The sequence below is a fragment of the Hordeum vulgare genome, chromosome 6H (genome assembly GCF_904849725.1).
Source record: "Hordeum vulgare subsp. vulgare chromosome 6H, MorexV3_pseudomolecules_assembly, whole genome shotgun sequence".
Classification (NCBI taxonomy): Eukaryota; Viridiplantae; Streptophyta; class Magnoliopsida; order Poales; family Poaceae; genus Hordeum; species Hordeum vulgare.
In genome coordinates, this window is record NC_058523.1 from 238,729,295 (window position 1) to 238,734,937 (window position 5,643).

The 5,643-nt window shown below is 41.0% G+C and overlaps 2 long non-coding RNA genes across 3 annotated transcripts; both read right to left on the reverse strand.

Annotated features, from left to right (window-relative positions):
* Positions 1–293: 293 nt before the first annotated feature.
* LOC123402715 lies at positions 294–1,669 on the reverse strand. Its single transcript, XR_006611336.1, has 2 exons — positions 1,529–1,669; positions 294–462 (listed from the first exon to the last, which is right to left on the reverse strand). It is a non-coding gene; the product is annotated as an uncharacterized LOC123402715 (long non-coding RNA).
* Positions 1,670–3,868: 2,199 nt separating this feature from the next.
* On the reverse strand, positions 3,869–5,340 carry LOC123404100. Of its 2 annotated transcripts, none has more exons than XR_006611637.1 (4): positions 5,293–5,340; positions 4,905–5,176; positions 4,008–4,081; positions 3,869–3,906 (listed from the first exon to the last, which is right to left on the reverse strand). It is a non-coding gene; the product is annotated as an uncharacterized LOC123404100 (long non-coding RNA). The 2 variants fall into 2 exon arrangements; XR_006611636.1 differs by having other exon boundaries at positions 3,870–3,906; positions 5,297–5,340.
* Between the last annotated feature and the right edge of the window lie 303 nt (positions 5,341–5,643).

The window sequence follows — 5,643 nt, forward strand, 5'->3', positions numbered from 1 at the left end:
TCTACATTTGTTGAACATGGTCGTGTGCACAAAGATTACGTTAACATAAAGATGAAATTTAGCACACCTATTAGTTATGTATAGCTGCAAAAATTATGAATAATACAGAGAATGATGAAGAAAGGCATACATGCATGACAGAAACACACATCGAATGTTGCCTCTTCACCATTGTCTATCTTCCATCACAAATGCACGTACGTTGCCATGGGACAATAAACTTTAAGCGTACAAAGATTAATATTAAATATCATTATAATTGACTATGTGTGCGTCATATGCATCTTTATGGAGTACAATGTACATCTCCACTTCCTCCTGTACTATGGTGTGTGCTGGCAACGGTGGATGTCACGTGTCCGTTTTCTTATGTCTTCACTGACCACCCAAAGCCATTGTGGCCTCACTTCGGCTTGTTTCCTCCCTCATGTTCAGGTCCTCCTAGTCGCTCCCGCATGTTATCTGCATTTAGTAATGAACCAATTCTGACAGATAGGTTAGTAGTGCCTAGTTGCTAACATCAAAAAAGCTATCAAAATTTAACAAGCACCAACTTCTTCCCACCCTCTCCGTTGCAATTCAGTGAGAATTGTGGCCACAATCTCAGAAGCAAAAGTACCACCAACTTGCAACTGGAATTCATTCATCAGGAATCAATTGCGTGCATAATCATATAGGACAGACATCAATCAACTTAAAATAATGTTAACATGGTTACATCAATCAACTTAAGAGAGGAGGCAGCTCTTGCGATAGCTTGGAGAGATAAAATGTCAAATCGGAAAACACTCATATTGATCTATTCATGAGTACGCATTATTATTTCACTTTCTGAACGCAATCACTTGAAGAAAGCAACATACTTCAGGACTATATACATGCCTGTGTGTGGTCTCGCCAATCTAGTACTACATAGATGACCATTTTTTAAAGGTATGAATCCATTTTTTTAATCTAAGCACATTCAGATTCCAACCACCCAAGGTATCAATCCATTTTTCTAATTATTGCGTAATTCGATCTGTTAACCACCAAATACTAATAAATCAAAAATTGTGGGATTCGGGAAGAAGATTAAACTTGAGGTCATATTGAGCGGTCCTACTTGTATCGTGGCTTTGGGCTGGATCACCGCTGCCATGGCGCCATCCCACAGCACAAGCTTCGCCCTGGCAAGGAGCCGACTTGAATCAACTTAGTTGTTGCAGCTGAATTCCTATTTATGTGCCTAGACTTAGCTCTTCTCCTCTCTGCTCTCTGTTGAATAATTGTCCATGTTTTATTTTCTAGATTGAACTACATATTTTAGTTTTCTGGTGATAAACACATATCCTAGAGCCCTACAAAATATTATCTATGATGTGATATTAATGTCATAGCTTCAATAATAAAACAACAACAATTCCATAAACACATCATCTGTCCATAATATAATTATATTCAGAGTGAAAATCTAGGAACGAAGGTACTAACAAATCCAATTTTCTGTTGGGATGGAACTAACAGAAACAATTACTCAAGGGCATACCTCGCAATGCGGTCCCGGAGGGCATTTGTAGAGGCCTGGTCAGACTCTCCTGGGAAGTCAACTCCCTTCTTCTGGTCTCCCTCATCACCCTTAGACAAATTTGCATCTTCTCCACGGTCCTTTCCCCTCGGCTTCTCCCGTTCCCTATCCTCCTTCTTGATCTTTTCTCTGTTACAGCTCATGTCCTTGTCTCTATCCCTCCGTTCCTTTTCCTTTTCCCGCTCCCTCTATGTATCCCTTTTCCGGTCCTTCTCGCGATCACGGTCACGGCCACGGTCACGCTCTGAATCCATGTCCCTCTGCTTGCTGTTATCCATGTCGCTTTCCCTCTCCCTATCCCGGTCCCTATGCTTGGTATCATCCTTGTCCCTCCTCCTCTCATCCTTATCTTTGTCCTTATCCTTGTCCCTCCTCCCACTGCCATGGTGATCCTTGTCCTCCCTCGTGTGCCTGTCCCTCCTGCCCTTGCCCCACTGCTTGTCGCCACCATCAATATCCATCTCTTCCACCGCCGCATCCCTAGCATCGTCAGCCTCCCCCATTACCACAGTCTAAGATTATAGCAGCAAGCAGCAGCTTCCTACTCTGGAAAATTACAGAATGGTGATCACTTAGATCCTATATTAGACAATGGGAAAAATGGAATATCTGCCCCAATTTTAGCGGCACTGTATGACATGCACTTTAGTTGATTGTAATTTAATGGATCTTTTACGCTTTTCTTCATGCGCCGAATTCCCCTACCACTTCCATATGAGAAGACAAATGCCAGATGGAGGCGGGATCCCTCCCCCCGCGCGCCGCTGCCGCCGGTCGAGCACCTCCATCGCTCGACGCCGGCGAGGATGAGGAGAGGCGGATCCCCGCCCGCGCCGCGCCCGCTCTTGGGCCGCCCGAGCACCACCATGACTCGACGCCGGCGAGGATGAGGAGAGGCGGATCCATCAGGGATGGTTCGCCCGCTCTTGGGCCGCCCGAGCACCACCATCACTCGACGCCGGCGAGGATGAGGAGAGGCGAATCCATCAGGGGTGGGTTGGGGCTGGGATGGCCGGCGGCGAGGGATGGATCGGGGATGGGATGGTCGCATAATGTAAAAATAGCTCAAGGAACTTGTAGATTCAGAGTGGTCAGCATGACACCTGCGATCTCTTTAGCGAGTTTCTTTGTCTCACTTCCTAGCTACTTATTCTTGCTTACACGACATTTGGCACACCTGCAGTGTGTATGAAGATTGATTTACTCTATCTATGTCAAACACGTGTAGATATAAACTAAGTATCTTGTGCCAAGTGGAAGTTGAAGTTGTATATAACCTAAGAAGAATTTAATTATAATAGTTTGCTATATTTCAAGTGATATTTTTATAGAACCTCCCATTTCAAGTATATTTACCAAAGTCATAAATCTATCTTGTTTGGTTCTTCAGAACAAGCAACATAAAGGAATTGTGTTCCTATGAGAAACTTAAGAGAATAAAGGTCGAAAATTTGTATTGAAGGAAAATTGTTACTTTTTGTGAGAAAATGGAGCATGCTAATGTGTCTTACAACTACCAGTTACCTGGAGTTCCAAAGCTTTTGAGTTATTCACTTACTGAAGTACTTCCTCCGTCCGGAAATACTTGTCCTGGAAATGGATATAATGGATGTATCTATAACTAAAATAAGTCTAGATACATTCATCTCTAGGACAAGTATTTTCGGACGGAGGGAGTACTAAATAGTGGACCTTGCATGAGCTTCAGATTTCTTAGGAGAACAATGACAATCATGAACGAAAGGTATGCGGGGTAATAACTGCTATATGGGAGGGTGAAACATTGCAACTTTCCTTGGTTTACAAACAGTGGTAGAATATTACTAATCTAAACCCGACAAATAAAATAACTGAGGACAAGGCAGGGAAATCCATCTAGCCTTTCATACAGAGGAACACACCGTCTAGTCAAGCACTACAAACTGAGAGAAGTAATCACATCTTCCAGTATAGCATAAGACACTTTCCCTATATTTTGTCTAAACTCTTACCAAACTTGAGAGACATTAATGCCATAAAGTTCATAACTGAAAGACAATATATCATATCAGTTGTAGCCATATTTCTTTTCATCATATCTGAACACACACCTGCACTTGTTCTCCTTTTGCACCATGAAAAACAAATTGTGATATGAGCAAAAGGAGTTTGCTTCCATGGTTTTGTTCCAGCGCCATTCTCAATGCTCTGTTCATTCACATGCAATGGAATTATCTATACCATTATATATGTACAAGATGCATAATAAAATATAAGCATAATAAAAAAAAATTAGACACGCACCCTGGGTACTGATCATCAATAATTTTTCTTCGGTCAATAGTCAGTAGTTCAACTATCTAGAAAGCATGATTAGCAGAGGATTAGAGCTAACAAACATAGATTAGTTGATGATACTCAGTTATTAGAGGAGTTGGAGTAGGAAATCAAGTGACCGGACCTGAACTGCAAGCAAACCCAAAAAGCGTGGCTTGTCAAAGAGGTGAGCGCCGGTGCCAAATGCTTCATATCATCCTGTCCAAGTTCGAGAAATAAGCAACTCTGAACTCCATTGAAAACATACTTCTAAAATATTAAATCGGCTGACACAACACATAATGAATGTTTATTTGTGACTTGTGAGGCTGACTTTTTGCAGGAGTGGATCGGAGAATTTCTAGCTTCCCATATACAACAGTGAAAATTAACCCCAAGAAAAGCAAGTGAGGCTACCTTTTTTGCACGAAGCTAGTGAATGCATCAAGCTGAGTGCAATGAACTTTTGCTCAACCACGCACAAAAATATTCCTTTATGTATTGATGAACTAACATGCACCACATACCTCCTGTCTAAATTTTACTGCTCGTCGTCATCTATATCTCTTACTACCTAAACTCACTCTAGCCATCTGAAATTAGATGTCGATAACCAGTTGACTTGCAACTGAAGTCTACCATGATACATACAATTTATAGTAAATTTAACATGAAGCAAAACAATTTCAAGGAAAAAGGAACATCACTTATGACAATACATGAATTAGTAACACAAAATTTCCTTTGTCTTCAAAAATATGTATTCAACCAGCTGGAACTGGGACCAAGATGATTACAGAATACGAACACCACTTATCACCGATGAAGTGTTGAAAACTTTTGATATTAGTAGTATGAACTTTAAGCAGCCAAATCTTCAGTGCACTGCTAGGTTTTGTGCTAATCTAATAAAAAGAAATCATGAAAAATACAGGTTTTGCCCCCTATCCTGAAGCTACTTATATGCTCTCTAGGAACATAGTCCTACAGACGAAACAAACAACAATGACATTGCAATGGGGGGAGGTTCATGTGTATGTACCAGATGTACTTGGCGACGACCCCGTTGGTCCCGATGGCGAGGGCCGGATCTTTGAACTCGGATGCTCCTCAAGGCACCATCACACGGACAATGATATACCAGGGGACAAGACAGATTGCAAAAGAGGGGACAGAGGGTTCTGCACATAAGAGGAGAATGCCTTACTCGTCTCCAGTTTGACGTTTTTGCAATCACAAATATTCCATTGTATCACAGTTCTTCAATTGAATATATGTTTCATTCAATTTCAGCATGTTCTGAATCTTTATTGCCTAGAATGAAAAATGGAAGCGTTATTCCATAAGAGAAGCAAATCAAAATGATTTCCCTAGACTTCCATATAAGCTTGGTATTTAAGAAGCCACACTTTCATTTCAAGAAAATTCACCTACATCAACTGATTCACCTTTCCCTTGGCGTGCACTCAAAGTCTTCTGAACTCCTAAATGCAAAGACATGCTCGCGTATATTGACATGTCAATTGACTTTTAGCCATAGAAAACTGTTGAATCCAGCTTGCATAACATGAACAGAAAAAAAAGAACCAGTATTAAAAGGATACATGAACATAAATCATTAATTTATCTTCAGTTAGCTACACATACTGCATCGTGAGGCATCTTCAGAACTTTAGATGATTGTTGGTTTAAGTTATATTGGCCGTTGTAGCATGAAGCTTGATTTTGAGAGCACACACATGATAAGAATGGATACAGAGCACATATTTTGGTTTCCATGT